The sequence below is a fragment of the Peromyscus maniculatus genome, chromosome 5 (assembly GCF_049852395.1).
Source record: "Peromyscus maniculatus bairdii isolate BWxNUB_F1_BW_parent chromosome 5, HU_Pman_BW_mat_3.1, whole genome shotgun sequence".
In the NCBI taxonomy this organism is placed as follows: domain Eukaryota; kingdom Metazoa; phylum Chordata; class Mammalia; order Rodentia; family Cricetidae; genus Peromyscus; species Peromyscus maniculatus.
The window spans coordinates 315,375-335,892 of NC_134856.1; the positions used below are offsets into that span (position 1 = coordinate 315,375).

General features: G+C 45.5%; 1 pseudogene; it reads right to left on the reverse strand.

The window, feature by feature from the left end:
• Window positions 1–8,205: 8,205 nt before the first annotated feature.
• LOC143273230 (pre-mRNA-splicing factor 38A pseudogene) lies at window positions 8,206–9,335 on the reverse strand (annotated as a pseudogene).
• Between the last annotated feature and the right edge of the window lie 11,183 nt (window positions 9,336–20,518).

Genomic DNA, 20,518 nt, shown 5'->3' on the forward strand with positions numbered 1-20,518 from the left:
ATGGACTTTGGGGCGGTGGCCTCGCAGGCGGCTCCCTCTGCTCAGATGGGCTTTTCCTGGATTAACTTGGGCACAAGCAGGGCAGCTGGAAGTCACCTGTTGGAGGACCTTCCGCCATCCGGAGGGCCTGGGTCAGAGCAATCAGCTCTGCTCTTTGGGCCGATGTTCCAGGCTGCAGCGGTGAGGCCCAAACTATCTCTGATTCAGTGGTGACGGCTGCTCCAGCCCTCCGTTCTCCTTCTTGGAGGAAGCTGCTCCCATCCGTGAACCAGATAAAATCTGGGTTCGACAGCGGTTGATCTGTTAGGTCGGAGCAGGTGCCATGGGCCTCCGCCAGAATCTGGAGGCAATTGTGCTCCTCGGATGGGTCTGGCAAGGGCAGCAGGGTTGCGGGGTTGAGGGAGACAACTGGTCCGAACACCACTCGGTCTGTGTCTAACAACAGAGCCTGTCAGTGGGTCATCCTGGAATTTGAGAGCCATCTATCTGGGGGCTGTCGGACCAGAGCTTCCACCACATGGGAGGATAACACAGTTAATGGCTGTCCCAAAGTCAGTTTCCCTGCATCCTTGAGCAAAACAGCAATGGCGGCTACCATGCGCAGACAGGGGGGCCATCCTGTAGCTACTGGGTCTAATTTCTTGGATAGATAAGCTACAGGTCTCTTCCATGGCCCCAGTCTCTGTACCAACATTCCTTTTGCAAAGCCTGAGTTCTTGTCCACGAACAGTTCAAAGGGCTTAGTCAGATCTGGTAGGCCAAGAGCTGGTGACTCAAGTAAGGTTCTCTTAATTCGTTGAAAGGCCTGTTGTTGCTCCTCTCCCCAGTGGAACATGACCCCGGGCTTGGTGAGAGGATACAGAGGGGCAGCCATCTCAGCAAAACCTGGGATCCAGAGGCGGCAGTAGCCGGCAGTACCTAGAAACTCCCGCACCTGGCGGGGGTTCCTTGGAGGGGGTATGGAGAGTATGGCCTCCTTTCTTGTTTTTGTGAACCATCTCTGTCCTCCCTCTAGGGTATAACCCAGGTAAATGACTTTGCTTTGGCAAATCTGGGCCTTGAGCTTAGTCAACAGGTCTCGGCCCAATAATGGGTGAGGGCAATCGGGTATATGCAAAAAAAAGAGTGGGTTACCTGTCCAGATGCCAGCTGCACCTTTCTCTCGGTGGTCCATCGATACCTCCTGCTACCTGTGACCCCCTGGACCAAAGCTGTGCGGTCACTGAGAGAGCCTCCGGTATGGGTCAGGACTGAATGTTGAGCCCCGGTGTCCACAAGAAGGTCACTGGCTGTCCCCCAATCTTGAGATTTATCCTAGGCTCAGGGGGGGGGGCTCCTGGTCTTGACCTCCCTAATCCTCCAGATTGAGGAGGTCCGTGGCCCTTGGCTTAGTTCTCCGAGACCCTTGAGGCTTCTTTGATCAGTCACGAGCCCAATGTCCTCTCTCTTTACAGTAAGCACACTGGTCTTTGTCAAGTGGTGTCCTTCTTTGATCTCCTGTCCTAACTCCCTCTCTGACCTGTCCCTGAGACATTACAGCGGCCAGGACTTTACTTATTTCCCTATGACGTTTCTTATCTCTCTCTTCTTGCCTCTGTCACATCCTCTCCTCCCACTCTTCGGGAGTTTCTCTCTTATTAAACACGTTCTCTGTCTCTCTCAATAAATCTGACAAACTGAATGAATGCAATCCTTCTAGTCTCTGTAACTTGGCCCTTATATCTGGACTTGACTGATAGATGAAAGACAAGATGACACCCGGCGCCTGTCCTGGATCTTCCGGATCGTCCGGGGTATACATCCTATAAGCCTCTCTAAGTCTTTCCAAGAACGCTGCCGGCGTCTCCTCCTTTCCCTGGATCACATTCCTATCCTGAGCCAAATTGGTAGGGCGCCTAGCAGCCCCTCGGAGACCCGCTAAGAGCAACTGGCGATAGAGACATAGGTGCTCCCTACCTTCTGGGGTCGTGAAGTCCCAGTTCGGGCGGGTGAGGGGAAAGGCTGCATCAATGATATTAGGCAATTGGGTGGGTCTTCCATCGTCTCCTGGAACCTGCTTCCAGTTGTAAAGATCAGAGGCCGAAAACGGCCAGTATTGGAGTTGGTGATTGGGCTGGTTCGTCGTGCCTTCCTCGTAGGCGACCAGCACTTGGGGAGGGAGCCGGGGCCTCATCCTCCTGCTCTCTCTGTAGAGGCTGTTCGGGGGCTGCTGCGGGGACCGTCGGTCCCTCCGGCGCCCGATTCCCCGGGTATGGCGGTGGATCCTCTGTCAGGAGGTCAATAAGAGGTGAATTGGGATCTGGGGGAAGGACAGAGGCCCTAGGGGGATCCTTTCGTGGGAGAACAGGGTGAAGGGGGTAAAGGGAGGAGGTAGGAGGGGCGGGAGGGAGCGGTGGTGCCGTGGAGGGGCTGTAACACTTGGTGCGGGGTGGCTCGGCGCCCACGGGTGATGCCGTCCCCGAGCCATCCTCCCCACACCGGGCCCTCCCAGCCGTCCTGAAGCCGGTGGCGGCGCACCGCCACGGTGGAAGTGCGCCCAACGGCGGCAGGTCGCCAGCCGGGGGGTGGTCCTCCGCAACCCCACCCCCGGCCCCGCCCGCGCATCCCCGCCACACCCCACGCCCGCCGCTGGAGCGGCAGGATGCAGGGAGAGGAAATGACGACGCGCGGGAGGAACGGGGAGCAGGAGAGATCCACCGATCCGGCTTCCTCGGCCCCAGGATTCGGCGAGCGCTGCTGCCGGAAGGGGGGGGGGGCTGGAGGGGAGAGAAACGGCCTAGCCCATGGAGGGGGTTCTGTCGCCAGGAGTCTCCACATGACGATGTATGGGACCTGGTCCGGGTGGCCATGGGGACTTGGAGCGAAAACTTTTCCCTCCACCGGTGAAATAAGACTGAGGTTAAAGGTTCCCTCATTGTTGGATCGTGTCTTCACGTCTGACCAGTGGTTAAGCGTGAGGCTCAGGGGGGGTGGTGACAGTCTGTCCCATGGCTGTTTCTAGGAGGAGAATGGTTAAACAGAAAACAAAGAACGACAGACAAACGCAAATAAGACGAACATGCGCTCCAAACCGAAAGCAAACCAGAAAGAGACTGTGAGGGTCCGGAGCCCTCATCTCCGACCAACACCACATATCCCTCGGATACGTGAGTGGCCCCGAAAAACCGTGCCCCAGAGGGGACTTCAGACACCCGTGGAACGTCTTCCAGGGTCATGGTGGGCGAAGTCCGAGCTCGTCAGCTCCTTCAGCCCCCACAGCCACAGACAGATTATCAGGCGCACGGACAAACAGACAACACTCAGACAGGACAGGGATGACATATACCAAGGCCGGCCAGCTTACCTCCTGACAGTGGGTCAGTGGTCCCAGGGAGGGGTCTCTATCTTGGTGGGACCTCCAATGAAAGACCCCCAGGGGGGATCTTCCTTCAGGAGAGACCCGAAACCCAAGGAACACACTGAAACCACAGATCAGATGCAAACAGCAAGAGGGTGTATTCAGATACACAGGTACCTGGGGGAAGTCTCTCGGAGGACTTGCACGCCTTCCCAGGGCAAGGGGAACTTTTTATAGGATCCCAGGGGCAGAGGCACAGTTACAGAAGCTAGAAGCATAGTTACAGGGTTCCTATTGGTTGTTTCAAAGAAGGCCAGGGTGAACTTGGGGACGTACTCTTAATTTTCAGAAATTTGATGTGTGTGGCTGACTTGGCCTTGCCTAGGGTACAGTGGGCGTTTTTCCAGCCCAGCTGCTTATTCCTCAAGGCCAGGGGGCCAATTATAAATATCCTGATTTGACTCAACGGTTTTTCTCCCAAGGCCGGTGGCCGACCACAGTTATCTCTCTCTCTCAAGGCTGGGTGGCTGGCCACAGTGATCTCTCTCAAGGCCGGATGGCCGGCCACAGCTGTGAACTCCTGTTTTTCTAGTTCCTTCAGAATGGCGTTTCTTAGGCTAAGTTATTGGAACGGGGGGGGGGGGCATTTCATCGGCCCAACGCCCCATGTCCTCATAATGGAGTAGGGTTCTTTCAACATATGTTAAAAGATTCAGCAATTCCACGCTGACGTCTTTAGCCCATTGAAAAGAAAATACTGCTCTCAAAAACCTGTGTTTGAGATGTTCACAAGGACTTGAGAGAGAGTAGTTAAATTAGATCACTCAGGTGGTCCTAAACTGAGTAGTGGGTAATATGTGTTGCCTGCATATAAGGAATGACACTGTAAAACAAGAGACAACAGGCTTGAATAGCTCCTACCTAATAGTAGGATGAGATACAAATGATTCCTTTTCTGTGATAGGAGGACCAGGGCTCTGATGTTTTAAATTCTGTGGAGTTGCCAAACTGATCCATCAGAAAGTAGTCAAGTGGTTATAGGGAGCAGAGACCAGAGACATAAAGGATCAAAAGCTGAATTGTTCAATGAAATAATTATTCTCATCCTTGAAGTGGCTTGTTGCTTATCTCTTACCCTTAAGCAAATTTACCAAGTTATGATGTTAAAAGAATATTTAACTGACAACAACAAATTTTCTAATGGTAAGGGCTACTCTGAGTATAAAAACTCCTTGGTGTAGTATCCTGTTCATCCTCAGAAATGCATACCTCCACAGAAGTGTGTTTATAGCAGGAGCTCAGTAATGCCTTCAGGCTCCCCGGGAAGAAAGAGTCACATCTCATCTTTACTCATAGGAAGGGTTCTTCTCGCTACCAAGCCAGAGAGCCTGGCTAAAAATCCTCATGTCTCTCCTGCCCCCTGGTGTTCGCAAAGAGCACTACAGGAATCACCACTGATGATGGGTTATTGGTTTAAAACAGCAGTGAAAGGACTGGGGACCTGTTTTCCTGATTCAGGGAGCAGTTGCACACCCTTTTAATCTCAGGCCTAGTTAGAAGGACTGTGTGATGTTTCAGGCCATGCAGGTTGTGAAGTGAACTTTAGGACAATCAGTAAAATATTGTGAGTGCAACCTTTCTCAAATTAATTAATTAAATAAATAAACATGAATGAATGAATGAATGAATGAATAAATAAATAAACAAACAAACAAATAAATATAAAGCAGGCTCTTCTGCCTGGATATATTCTACTGTGCTCACACGGGGATGGGTATAGCAGGAGGGAGCACAGGCTGGTGTGGAAGGAGCTTGAGTTCTAATCCCACAGTAGCAACATCCAGATATGCTGAACAGCAACTGTACAAGAACTAGGCACGGAGGCACTGACTCATTCTTCCAGTAAGAGAACAGAAGATTTTCAACATCCCCAATGAGTGTGTGTGTGCACCCTGAAAATCTTGTAGTATACACTGTGTGACCAGAATGAAACTGTTCCCACTTCCCCATGCTGAAAAATGACAGCCAGGGGAGCCATCCCACCTCCTCACATGATTTTACAGACAATGGGGACCATTAGGTACAATTTGTGTCCAAAGGGAACATTAACCTATGTGAGGCAGAGGGGTATGAATTGTGTCCCTTGAGAACCTCAGCAGTTCCCAGGAACAAGGCACTTTCCCATGCTTTTGAGTGAGGGTGAATGATGGACATGAGGAATATGCTAGCTCTTCTCTGTCTCAGACTGGGATTGCCTTGGATGCTATTCACTCTTTAGACAGCTGTGGAGGTATTGTATTCTCCAAAATATTGGGCACCCTAATAAATTTAACTGGGGTCAGAGAACAGACAGCCACTACGTACAGAGGCCAGAAATTAGTAGCACTCGCCCCCATTAATCCCAGCATTCCAGAGGGAGAAATCCATCTGGGATCTCTGTGAGTTCAAGGCCACATTGGAAACAGCCAGGCATGGTGACACACCCTTTTAATCCCAAGAAGTGAGTCTTTAATCCCAGGGAGTGATGGCAAAAACAGAAAGATATGTCAGGCTTGGAGACCAGAAACTAGGAGCATTTGGCTGGTTAAGCATTTTGCTGGCTAAGCGTTCAGGCTTCTGAGAAGCACAGTTCAGCTGAGAGCCATTGGGATGAGGACACAGAGGTGGTGGTGGCACATGCCTTTAATCCCAGCCCTGGGGAGGCAGAGGCAGGCGTATCTCTCTGAGTTCAAGGTAAGTCTGGTCATGTTATATCTTGACATGTTAGGACAGCTCTGGTGGCTTGAGCTGCAATGGTACAGTTTGGTTCTGGAGGGAAAGGTATCCTGACTGCTTAGGGAGTCTGCGTATATCTTGAGGTGCTAGAAGAGCTCTTTCTTTCACTGGTTCTCGACTCCATGGTTATGGTGGGTTTCTTTAGCTGGCCCCCTTTCCCTACATCTCGCCCCCCTTCCCCCACCCGGGTTTGTTTTTGTAGACTGGATTTCTTTTTATAGCCATGGATGTCCTGGAACTCACTCTCCAGACCAGGCTTGCCTGGAATTCACAGAGATCCTCCCACCTCTCCCTCCCAACTGCTGGGATTAAAGGTATATACATGCACTGCCTGTCTAGGCTTGGAGTTTCTTTATTTCCCAAAGCCAGGAATGTTGCTTACATCCCCGCCCCTTTTGAGTGGTGCCTGTGCATGACTCTGGCCCAAAAGGAGATATGCTCAGAGCCACTTGGCAGCATGAATGTATTATCCTCATTATTTTCCAGAGTTCTGTAGTAGCTACAGTCACACCCAGAGGAAGGAAATGTCCCTTTTGTTCTCTTTCCCCTAATCTGCAGGTCCTGTAATCTTCAGACCTCCTTACACTGGAGAGGCTTTTTTTTTTGATGGGGTGTCACAAACATAGTCTGAGAGAGCTCAGAATGTGTCTATTAAGGTGATCATAGGATCTACGTGGACCCTTCCTGATAGGTGCTGGTTATTTCATTTAAACACTGCTACTCAAGCACTTCTTAAGCCACATCCCCTATTCACTCCACCTCTATAATTGCCTTCCCTCTGGCTTTCCAGACCCCAATAATGTCTGCACCATGGCCTAGCAAAGTAGAACTTCCTCCTTACTTCTTTTTTTTTTTTTTTTTTGATAAAAACTACTTTTAACATTGCTACAACAGTCCGCAAGGCAACAGCAAACAATAGAAATGTGTATTTTAGGACCAGATATTACTTCCTGAGAAGCTGGTTCCTATAAGGCAGCTGGTCTTTACAATTCTTCTTAGGATTAGAGTTACAAGAAGTAAATCATTTCTATGCGCTGAAAGGAGAAAGGTACCAGTGCAGGCAAAAGGAACTGTTTTAGCTAAGTTTGTAATGGTCTCTAGTGTCAGAGCCTATGGACATAGTAAACCTTTTACTTAGCTTTGACATCTTCAGACCCTTCGGTATCCTTGACTTACTGATCCTTCTACCTTTGTGAATGGCTCATTCCACTATTTACTAGATGACCTGTATTACTAGTCCCAAAGGTGAGCATTGCCTGTGGTGCTTCTGTTTGACCTTACATCGATTCACACTCCCTTGGGCCTCTAAACATCTTTGACAATTCTTAGTCCTGGCCTAGATCACTATGCTGACCCCCACTAGTCCCTATTTCCATCCATGTAGAAATACCCTGGGATGTCTTCAGCTTGCTAAACTGGATGTGTCCCTTCCTTAGCACAGCCCTCTCACTCCCATCCCCTCTAAAAGCAGTCTCTAATGTTACCTAGCAACTTAGGTCAAAACTACAAACCGTATTCTGCTTCAGCCTGTGTTGAGATTACTTACAGGTGTGAACCACCATACCTGGCTTGTATAAAGGATGTTATGTGCAATCATGTTGAATTGTTTCATGAAACTGAATTGAAAAGAAATCCAGGGAAACCTTTACGTTTGAACGTATTTTGTTCTTACAAAACCGCTAACTGGTAACTTTGCATGTTTAATGTACTACTGCTGTGTATAGTGAATGAGAAGTTAGGAATTACTATGCTTTCCTAGCTGGGTCGCAGCAGTATCAACCACAGAACTCCCAGGTTTTCATAGAGAAAGCAGAAACTAAAGAAAAATGACAACTGTGTCCGGTTTAATTGCAAAGAAGAAAGGGATCACCACGTGGCTATCTACATCTCTTCATTCGCATGAATCTCCCTAACTCCCAGATCCTCTTGACCCTTTTTAAGGATGAATAACCATAGTTGGTTAGGTCAAAACCTGACCTTGATTGGGTCAAAAACATCCTTCAAAGATGTTGATTATAATTGAAAGAGATAGAAACCTTAGCACCTCTGTAATATTAACATAAAAACAAAACAGAAACCAACCAAACGACTTTATTTTTTAAAAACCCAAAATACGCATAGCTGCCTGAAGAGGAGATCTTGCTGCTTTCACTAGACATATTCTTCTCCTATCCACAGGAGGCCATCCACAGGAGGACAAAAGTCAAAAGGAATCCATTACTCATTTCCTCTCCGGCTCTTCTTGTGGCTTTTCTTATTAGACCTTTCAGGAGACTTGGAGTGACTCCTGTGTCTGTGACTACGGTGGTGCCCTGGGGATTTAGAGCGGGATCTGTGTCGTCTGTCTCGGGACCTGCTTCGATGGCGTCGTAGACTCTTGCTCCTATGCCTTTCTCGGCGCGGAGAAGGGCTTCTTCTTTTGGGGGATCTACTTCGCCTCCTGGGAGACCGACTCCGACTCCTCCTGGAGCGCAGTGCAGGAGAACGTCGTGGCTTGTCCAGATCTCGGTAGCTTCTTCGGCGATGGTCAGGTGATGGGACTCTTTCCAGCTTCTCTTCTTCTTCTTCCTCCTCCTCTTCACTGGATTCCACATCATCCATGTCCTCTTCTAGAGCACTAACTCGGGGCTCCAGTTGTTCAGCTTCCTCCAGCACATAGCGTTTCTGTAGCCGGGGCAAAATGATATCACAGACTCTCTCACTGTGCAGAAGTTCATCAATGAACTCATCTACGTGCATCAGTTCAAACTCCCCATTCCGGTTCTGGCTCTTGATTTTTCGATAGTCATTGTACAAAGGCTCCAGGTACTTGTAGCAATCAATTGCAGTTCCTGTGAGCCTCATGTAAAGTGCCCCCAACATCCGGACGTACTTGAAATCTTCATTTTTTATGAACTCAACAATGATATCCTTCTCAGGTTGAATCTGAAGCATCTTCAAGGTTAAACACAGAAAAGGAGTTGGCTTTATGTTTCCACCGTAGACACCACCCACAAACCTTAACTCCATGGCTTTGTCGACTACAAGTTCAGCCGTGAGGCCAAAGCACTCTTCTTTCCAGTACTTTGATTCATAGATGCGCGTGCGAATGATCTTCTCCACCAGATACTGAGGGTTGGTGCCATGGATGCTGTGGGCATCCTTGACCGTACGGTTCGCCATCTTAGAACGCTTTCGATTCTATTTCCGTGGGCTTCTTCAATAGGTCACCTCCGGGTTTTAAAAAACAGACGTGCAGAGGCGGAGGAAACCCTTCTTAGACCTGCAGGCCAGCAGCTTGGAACGGTAAATGGAGGCTCTGCACCCTTTCCCCGGACTAAGCAAGACTGGTCTCAGAGTTGGTGGAAGCAGGTCAGGAGCCCGCGGTGGGCGTGGCGAGGCGGTTGAGAACGCCAATCGGAACCAAGCTGTGGGCGGGGTCACGGCTGGTGGCGGGAAGAAAAGTTTTCTCCTCTGACTTCTAGTCCTGCTTGGGCGGGTTCTTGCCACCCCTCTTGTCTGCTGTTGGCAAGCATACCTGGGAGGGGTGTAACTCGGACAGGGGAGGGCTGTGCAGGTGCTCTTTGAGTACCTTGACTAGAAGCAGTGGTAAGTGCGGGGAATTGCCCAGCCCTGGCAATCTTTGGTGTGGTGAGTGTGGGGCGTTTACCCACCAACCCCACAGCTCCCCAGAGTTTTCTTGAGTGTGAGTAGCAGGAAGTATTAGATAGAAGGATGTATTGTGGAGAATATCGTGGAGATAAACAGATAGAAAATAAAGGATAGCCTTGAGAGGGCCTGGAACCTATTCCAATGGGCCCTGACTGTCTCTGCCCCAGGGTTTTTATAGAGACGCCAAGGGGTGGAGCAAAAGACCTTCTCCCCCAGCACAGCCAAGTGCAGATCATCTCAGACACCTGCACTCAGGCCTTTGGTCCTGATCATGCTCTATGTGGACCTGCTGGGTAAAGCCACAAGAATTCCAAGAACGGGCTCCCACAGGTTCACCCTTCTTAATATATATAAAAAATAACTATTAGTGGCTTATAGCAATCTCCATAGCTGTTACACCTACCAGTATGGGAGTAGAGGATGATATAGATGGCATTTCTCTTTTGAATTATGTCCAAGGTGACTACAGCAGTCTTAGCTGCCTCAAGCCCTTTCTAAACTAAAAACTCTTAAGGCGACTACAAACTTAAACAATCCCTTAGCTTCATCATTACCATTAACATGTTAACATAAATATCACTATACATAGTCACAATTCTCCCAATCTTACAACACAAAGCAAACTCTTAACAGAACCATTTGAATTAGCACATATGGTGCTATATATAGTTAATAATTTTCTCCGTCTTACAAATTTAACTCAATCATTTGAATTTTCTTGTTAACATAGGAAAAACTTCGATGTATTCTCAAACTTAAATATTTCCTCAACTCTACAAAACCAGGGTGCATTAATATCAATAGGTTTCTGCGAACAAAATCTCAAGCCTAGTTGAAAACCCAAACTTTTCTGTTTAACAGTTCCATTTGTAACACAAAAACCAGTTCCATAAGTAATTCCATTTTTACATAAACAATTCCACAAAACAATTCATGAATCACCAGTTAATAAAGCATATATGCATATACAAAACTGCATCTTGATTGTAGGTAGAAATGAATTTCTTCATTTAAACAGTTCCATTTTTAACCCAATTCCAGCAAACAGTTCCTAGGTCATTACTATGAATAAACTCAAAATTGTCCCATTGCAATGAAATCTCTATTGTTTATTTCATTTAAGTCTTAAAATTCAAATAATAAACCCTTTCAAATTTGGAGAAATCCATAACCAAAATCTTTTTGTAGTTTTATTTCATTTTAAGTTCAAAAAGTTCAAACAAGAAATAAATTCTGGTATCAGGCTTTCACTTCCAAATATGAAGAGACTTTTTTTTTTTTAACAATTTTTGTTCAAACAAGCGTCTCTCAACTTTTATTCTCAAGCCAAAGACCTTTTTAGGTACAGTAGTATTCTAAACTGCACCGTTTTGGATGTTAGCTCAGGTTTTTCTGTGTTGCGTCGATTTTCCATGGATCTCAGCTGTGGATGTCTTGTTGTGCTGGTTCTGGCGACCGCCATTCTTAGCTTCTGAGCTGCTGCTGGAGCTTTTGAAACCATTCAGACTGCCTACTTTGCAGTATACTGGGACACTAACCTTTTGTGTCTCGTGTTTTTTCACCATATACATTAAGAATAGACACACTTAACATTTACACTTTTTTTACAAACTCACATAACATGTGTTTAAGCATAAACTCACTCAACATTTAAACATTTTTACAAACTCACATATAACATAAACATCTACTTATTTATACTTTTTGGAAACTATAGAACTACTTTAGCAAATATATTTCTTATTAATTCTTATATACTAATATTCATTCCATCTTATTTCTTATTTAAACTTACATTTACAACTAGCATCTTACAAGCTTATTACTACATGTCTTAAGACTACCTTAGATACTTCTTGCAAGCTTATATTCTTAAAGGAACTCTATAGATCTATTTTACAAACTTATATAGGCTACCATTAGCATATATCTAACTTAGCAAACATCTAAAGATTTTTTAACACACATCTAACAAGACAGAACTTTTACAAACTCACATATCTTTTCATCTTTCTACATCTTACTCTTAATTATTATCACCATCTCTATTAGATTCTCTTAACTAGACAGGAAGTACGTATATCATTTCAAAGTTTAGAGTTTATAGTCAGCTTTGTTATAAAGCACTGGGATTTAGTGAGTGTTGTCATTATAGAGTTGTGATACTTGTTGCTAGGGGTTTGTAACATTCTCAGGACGAAGCCACACCCCAAAGTTGCGTGTCGGCCTTTTCGAAGCGACAGAGATGCACTGTCAGTGGTAGACAGTTTTTAACTAGAGGCTGTCCCTTCACTCAAATTCATAATAGCTCCCCTAAATGCCTCAATTCAGACAAACGTTTCTATTACAGCAGCACTTTTGGTTTGTTCTACTGAAAAACTTCACTTCACGCTGAGGGTGAAATTACCGTATTTAGCTTCTGTAAAGCTCTTTGCCAACACTGCACAGCTATTAGGTGATATAAGGTATTTTTCTAAAGGAGCTAGTAAAACCAAAAGAGGCACAGCTAGGAACTCTTATTTCCTCACTGTTTGCATTAACCAGTGACAAAACTTCAGAAATACTAATCGAGCCACTTTCATTCTGGTTCCTTTATAGGAACGTCATTGGAGCTGACTTTCCTTAGTTTCACACTCCTTACATCAAACGCTCCAATAACCACCAAGCTTCATTCTCCTCTTGTGAAAAAACACAAACATGTCCTCGACCCCATATTAACATAGGATCGGGACCCTTCCATAATCCCGAGCAGGGATCTATCCATTTCACTTGAGTTTCAGGATTTAGTATTTTCACTTCATTAGCTTTAACTCCTGATGTTATTAGCATCAGTGATATTTAGCATTGATTTCTTGTAAGGAACTTTCAAGTAAACAACTCTTTTATAAGACAGCTAGATTTTAATTTTGTTTCCCATCTATAAAGCAGTCATTTCTTTTTTGAATGCCTGTTTTCTTGTCTCCTTATTAGATTTGCAAAGGAATTACTCATTGCAGGCTGTTCGTTCAAGGCAAAGAACTTTTTTAATTTCAACATGTTTCTTCATATCTAAGACAACATTCAGTGTATAAACTGCTTTCCCTTGTTAAGGATTTTAAAATGGCTTGTTTGCTCTTATAGGTAGCTTTTTGTCATCCAACTACTGTAAAAACTTTGCACAGCTATTAGGGTAAATAAGGCATTTTACCAACAGAGCCCCAAACCGCGAAGCACCTAGTTCCATATCCTTTCAATCTTTCATTGGAACTGATACTTAAACCATTAGACGATTTTCCTCCTTATTCTTTTAAAAGCTGTATTTTAAGTTTACCATGACCCTATTTTTGAGCTGACAAGTGTTTCAGGGCAATGTTGCCATCTTTAGCAGAAAAACTACCTTTCCCAGAATGCCTTTCCCTTATATCAGTCCATAATAATATCAGTCCCATATCAGTCCCTTATATCATTTTCCTTATATCATTGATTTCCCATAGTTCTTTTCAGGTCTGAGAGTCAACTGGTACTCTTTTACTAGACTTGCCCGGGAGGTTTGAACAAAGTCTCTTGCCTTTGCAACGGGAGATTTGAACAAGCACTTTACATTTTCAGCTATGGGACATTGGGAGATTCCTATTCTCTCCTCAGCTGGCTTTAACAGGTGTTTCTCCTTCATCAGACACTGGCCCCCAACTCAGAACCGCACCTGCCTCGTTAGCGCGCATTGAGGCTGGCATTTCTGATAGCAACTTTCCTCGGGGCTTGTGTTTGTTTTAAGCAGTCAGTAAAAAACAAGATCATGTACAACAGCTTTTCCATAGCTCTTTCAGAGAGATTTTCTCCCACTGATCTCATTTTGCTTGTTCCTTCCCCCCCAGATGCAGAGCTTCAGGTATCTGCGGCTCTGTACCTCTGCTAGCTGCCTTTGGAGGTAGGGGCTTTTTTTTCTCCCCCTGAATCTGCCTAAAACTCTAGCAGCTTTGTCAGGTCATGCATTTTCTGGGGAGGAATCTGTCCCCTCTGTTTCTTCAGAGACTTTCTCCCTGACAGTGCCTAGTTTGGTCTCAGTTTATCCTCTCTACCCCAGAAAGGGTTTCCTACACTACAGTGGCGGCTTTTCCTGCTACTGAAGGTAGGGGCTTTTTGTCTGTTTCTATTTTTCGGGATCTGAGGTTTGTGTTCATAAATTAAGCTTAGCAAGGGAGGTTTTTGCCATCTCTAAACTCCCATTAGGACAGGTGTTTTGCCTCATCAGGCCTTCACCTGGCCCAGTCCCCCAGTGGGTTGTTTGCTTGTCTGGGTGCTCAAGGACAGAGCTTATGTCAGAGGCAATCACCCCTGAGGGCTACACTCCCTCATCTCAGGGAGTCAGTTGAAACAAAGCTTTTCTCAAAGAGGTGCTTTCTCTGACAGAAAAGAAAGCTTTACTCCTGGATAGGTCTGTTTTGCCCAGGCTGGGCTCTTTCCCCAGACAGCGTTCTGACTCGGCAGCACGACTGCTTCAGACACAGTTCAGCTTTACTGTTTTCCCAGAAAGGTCCTTTCTCTGATAGGAAAGCTTTTCTTAGATTTCTTTTTGCAGTTGTGGACCTATCATCCCGGGACTTGTAGGAAAGTGCACAACTGTGCAGTTCCCACTGGCTTTAGCTTTGTTTGTTCATTAGCAATCTTCCCCTGGGTCCTGCACCTTCCTGCCTCAGCTCTGTGCTCCAGGAAGTTTACAACTGCAGGAAGCCCAGTATCCCCGAAATGCACTCCAACTCAGAGACGCTGGCTAGTCGCCCCTGGGTTTTTGGTCAGAAGCGAGGATACAATGCTAACAGTTTCAGGGAATCTTTGCATAGGACATTAGGAGCACCTTTTCATTCTGAAACACTCACTCAAAACCTTTGCTGCCTCAGCTTGGCTGTAACTGAAAAGCTTGGCTTTTTTTCTTGTCTCAGCTAAAGTTTCCTGCCCTTTTGGGCTCTCTGTAGCTCTTTACCCACACTCTCCCAAGCGTTTCCCTCAGGGTACTCTGACCCACTGTCTTTTACCAGCTTGAAGAGAGCTTAGTAGAGGTTTTAGAAACTTGTTCCTGCCTTCTGCATTGCAGGGAGGATTTTTAAAGCTTAAAAGAGAACTTAAAGGTTTTGCTGTCTTAAGAGGTTTGTTGTTTTCCCTTAGAGCTAATCACAGGTGGTCCCCATACTAATATCTTCAGGTGATTCTAATTTTTGTCCTTCTGAAAGAGTTCTGAAAGGCTTTAGTTTTTAAGTTTAAGAGAGTTTTGAGAAAGATTAAGGCTTTTTAGAGAGTATTTCCCCCCAATTTTCCAAGAAAAGCTTTATAGCTTAAGAGAAAGATCCTCCCCTCCCCCCCCCCCCCCAGGAGAAAGACCAACTTTTCCCAAAACTTCCCAACTTTAAACTTTGACTTCTTACACCCCCATTTTTGCTTCAGGGAGAAAACTTTCTCCTGCTGCTTGGACTTAGCATTTCAGCTGTCCCCAGGTCAAAAGCTTCCATAGGAAACTTTTTCTTCCCCATAAGCTCAAAGAAGAGCATTTTTTTACTTCCCATAAAGCCTAAAGAAAGATTTTTTCCCCAGTTTGCTTTCATAGCCCCTAAAGTAAGAAAATTGAAGAGTTTTTCTGTCTAATTGCCTTACTTATTTTTTCCTACACAATCTTACACTTCTAAGTTTTTCCTACACTATATTACTACCCTATACCTTATACTTATTTTTCACAGATAGAAAATGAGAAAGGGATAGAAGATAGAAAATTTTGACAGAAGAGAATTTCGCTGCAGCATCGGACATCCTTCCAGTCCGCTTTCCTTTTCTCTCGAGGAGAAAAAACCCTGCCTTCCCAAAAAATATATATATATATAAATATATATTTTTTCATAACACTGGCATGCCTTTCCGCTGACAGGGCTGACTCAGCACTGTCACCAAAAACTCTGTAATAAAACTATTATTTTCCTTTATCTATAGTCCCTATTACTTTGTCTTTAGTCCCTGTTCATTTTTCTTTAGTCCCCCTTTTTTGTTCCCCATTTTTTTCTTTAGTCCCCCTTTTTTTTCTTTTTTCTTTAGTCCCTGTTCATGGCGCCATTCTGTGGGGTGTTTACCCACCACTCCCACAGCTTCCCAGTGTTTTCTTGAGTGCGATCAGCAGGATATATTAGATAGAAGGATTTATAGCGGAGCATCTTGTGGAGATAAACAGATAGAAAATAAAGGATAGCCTCGAGAGGGCCTGGAACCTATTCCAACGGCCCCCGACTGTCTTTGGCCCAGGGTTTTTATAGAGACGCCAAAGGGTGGAGTAAAAGACCTCCTCCCCCAGCACAGCCAAGTGCAGACCATCTCAGACACCTGCACTCAGGCCCATGGTCCTGATCATCCTCTATTCAGACCTGCTGGGTAAAGCCACGAGGAACCCAAGAACGGGCTTCCACAGGTCCCCCCTTCTTAATATATAAAAAAGAAAGAAAGAAAGAAAGAAAGAAAGAAAGAAAGAAAGAAAGAAAGAAAGAAAGAAGGAAGGAAAGAAAAACATAAAGCATGCTCTTTTGCCTATGTGAGGCAGAGGGGAATGAATTGTGTCCCTTGAGAACCTCAGCAGTTCCCAGGAACAAGGCACTTTCCCATGCCTTCTTATCCTCACACTGCTGGAGTTCACAAGGTGAACAGAGAGTCAGCAGGCCAGGACAGGGTTAGAGGGCACTCACTGTGCAGACAGTTTCAGGGAAGATGGAGATGAGAACAGGCATCTGATTCTTCCCACACTACCTTAGGTCACAGTGGAAGAGTCTTGGAGACACAGGCGATGTGACATGTGAAGCACACTTGTGGCACAGGCAAATAATTCCATTTCTGTGATAGCATACACAGAGATTTAAAATTTCTAAATTGTGGTCCTTTTCTTACCCCAGAACCAGAAAGCAGCTAGGTGGTTGCCAGGAAACATGGTTGAGGAAAATAGCCAGTGTAAAGGGTGGGAAGGAACTGTTTTGAGTGACAGAAACATCCTCACACTTCAATTGGACATAGTTACAATATCTCATACATTTGCTCAAAACGACAAAGGTATTCGTATAAATGGCTGGATTTGATCATCTATGGATCATTTTATAATGAAGCTCTTCAAAAATAATATGGCTATTGAAATTCTAAAGTTTCCTGTGAGCTCCCTAAGCACACACAGGGATGTCTGCAGGAGGAACTCACTAATGCCTTCAGACTGCAGTGGAAGCATCAGGCAGCCATTCTCCTGCACTCAGAGGAATTGCTCTTCCCTCTCCCAGCACCTCAGTCGGGCTGTGCTGTATCCTGTCTACCCCATGATGTCCAGGGTAGACCATGCAAGAATCCCCATTTTCATCTAATGATCCTAATAAACCTAGGTTGTGCAAGTTCTTCTGATTTGAGTGAGCGTGGATGATGGACATGAAGAATATGCTAACTCTTCTCTGTCTCAGACTGGGATTGCCTTTGATGCTACTCACTCTTCAGACAGCTGTGGTGGTATTGTATTCTCCAAAATATTGGGCACCCTAATAAATTTATCTGGGGTCAGAGTACAGACATCCACTAGATACAGAGGCCAGAAAATAGTAGCACTCGCCGCCTTTAATCCTAGCATTCCAGAGGTAGAAATCCATCTGGGATCTCTGTGAGTTCAAGGCCACATTGGATACAGCCTGGCATGGTGACACACCCCTTTAATCCCAAGAAGTGAGTCTTTAATCCCAGGGAGTGATGGCAAAAACAGAAAGATATGTCAGGCTTGGAGACCAGAAACTAGGAGCATTTGGCTGGTTAAGCATTTTGCTGGCTAAGCGTTCAGGCTTCTGAGAAGCACAGTTCAGCTGAGAGCCATTGGGATGAGGACACAGAGATGGTGGTGGCACATGCCTTTAATCCCAGCCCTGGGGAGGCAGAGGCAGGCGTATCTCTCTGAGTTCAAGGTAAGTCTGGTCATGTTATACCTTGACATGTTAGGACAGCTCTGGTGGCTTGAGCTGCAATGGTACAGTTTGATTCTGGAGGAAAAGGTATCCTGACTACTTAGGGAGTCGGGCTATATCTTGAGGTGCTTGAAGAGCTCTGGCTTGGGTTCTAGATCTAGGCTCTTTCTTTCACTGGTTCTGGACTGCAGGGTCATGGTGGGTTTCTTTAGCTGACCCCCTTTCCCTAAGTCCCGTCCGCCCTGTATGTTTATGCAGACAGGATTTATTTATTTAGCCATGGAGTCCTGGAACTCACTCTCAAGACCAGGCTGGCCTGGAACTCACAGAGATCCTCCTACCTCTGCCTCCCAACTGCTGGGATTAAAGGTACATCCATGCACTGCCTGTCTAGTGTTGGAGTTTCTTTATTCTCCAAAGCCAGGAATGTTGCCTACATCCCCGCCCCTTTTGAGTGGTGCCTGTGCATGTCTCTGGCCCACAAGGAGATATGCTCAGAGCCATTTGGCAGCATCAATGTACTATCATCATTATTATCCAGAGTTCTATAGCAGCTACAGTCACACCCAGAGGAAGGAAATGTCCCTTTTGTTCTCTTTCCCCTAATCTGCAGGTCCTGTAATCTTCAGACCTCCTTACACTGGAGTGGCTTTTTTTTTTTTTTTTTTTTTTTTTTTTTTTTTTTTGGTTTGGTTTTTCGAGACAGGGTTTCTCTGTGTAGCTTTGCGCCTTTCCTGGAGCTCACTTGGTAGCCCAGGCTGGCCTCGAACTCACAGAGATCCACCTGGCTCTGCCTCCCGAGTGCTGGGATTAAAGGCGTGCGCCACCAACGCCCGGCGGCTTTTTTTTTATAGGGTGTAACAAACATAGTCTGAGAGAGCTCAGAATGTGACTATTAAGGTGATCATAGCATCTACGTGGACCCTTCCCGATAGGTGCTGGTTATTTCATTTAAACACTGCTACTCAAGCACTTCTTAAGCCACATCCCCTATTTACTCCAACTCTATAATTGCCTTCCCTCTGGATTTCCAGACCCCAATAATATCTGCACCATGGCCTAGCAATGTAGAACTTCCTCCTTAGTTCTTTTTTTTTTTTTTTTTTTTTATAAAACTGCTTTTAATATTGCTACAACAGCCCATCCAGGCAACAGCAAACAATAGAAATGTTTATTTTAGGACCAGATATTGCTTCCTGAAAAGCTGGTTCCTATAAGGCAGCTGGTCTTTACAATTCTTCTTAGGATTAGAGTTACAAGAAGTCAGTCATTTGTACCCCATGAAAGGAGGAAAGGTAAGTGCAGGCAAAAGGAACTGTTTTAGCTAAGTTTGTAATACTCTCTAGGGTCAGAGCCTACGGACATAGTAAACCTTTTACTTTGCTTTGATATCATCAGACCCTTCGGGATCCTTGACTTACTGATCCTTCTACCTTTGTGAACAGCTCATTCCAGTATTTACTAGGTGACCTGTATTACTTGTCCCAAAGGTGAGCATTGCCTGTGGTGCTTCTGTTTGACCTTACATCCATCCACATTCCCTTGGGCCTCTAAACATCTTTGACATTTCTTAGCCCTGGCCTAGATCACTATGCTGACCCCCACTAGTCCCTATTTCCATCCATGTAGAAATACCCTGGGATGTCTTCAGCTTGCTAAACTGGATGTGTCCCTTCATTAGCACAGCCCTCTCACTCCCATCCCCTCTAAAAGCAGTCTCTAATGTTACCTAGCAACTTAGGCCAAAACTACAAACCATATTCTGCTTCAGCCTGTATTGAGATTACTTACAGGTGTGAACCACCATACCTGGCTTGTATAAAGGATGTTATGTGCAATCATGTTGAATTGTTTCATGAAACTGAATTAAAAAGAAATCCAGGGAAACCTTTACGTTTGAACGTATTTTGTTCTTACAAAACTGCTAACTGGTAACTTTGCATGTTTAATGTACTACTGCTGTGTGTAGTGAATGAGAAGTTAGGAATTACTATGCTTTCCTAGCTGGGTCGCAGCAGTATCAACCACAGAACTCCCAGGTTTTCATAGAGAAAGCAGAAACTAAAGAAAAATGACAACTGTGTCCGGTTTAATTGCAAAGAAGAAAAGGATCACCACGTGGCTACCTACATCTCTTCATTCTCAGGAATCTCCCCAACTCCCAGATCCTCTTGACCCTTTTTAAGGATGAATAACCATAGTTGGTTAGGTCAAAACCTGACCTTGATTGGGTCAAAAACATCCTTCAAAGATGTTGATTATAATTGAAAGAGATAGAAACCTTAGCACCTCTGTAATATTAACATAAAAACAAAACAGAAACCAACCAAACGACTTTATTTTGTACTCACTCATAGGAAGATGCTAGATATGGAACAAGGATGTCTAGACTGCTACTCACATCACCAGTGAGGCTACCTGGAAAACGGGACCCCAAAAAAAGACACGGAGAAATGGACGAGATCTACATGAATAGCCTGGTCATGAGTGGGAACAATGAAGGGCGACAGTCGAGGGAAAGAGTGGGAGATCCTAGCTGGATCAAGAAAAGAGAGGGAGAACAAGGTTTGGAGACCATGGTAAATGAAGACCACATGAGAAGGTGAGAAGGGGAGGAAGCAGTGAGCTAGGGAGGCCCACGGAGATCCACAAAGATACCCCCTCAAAAGACTGCTGGCAATGGTCGCGAGACGGCAGGAACTGACCTACTCTGGTGATGGGATGGCCAGACACCCAGATAGTGGTGCCATAAACCCCATCCAAGGACTGAGGAATCTGAAGGCAGACATCCACGGCTGGGCCCCTGGTGGAGCACTGGGAG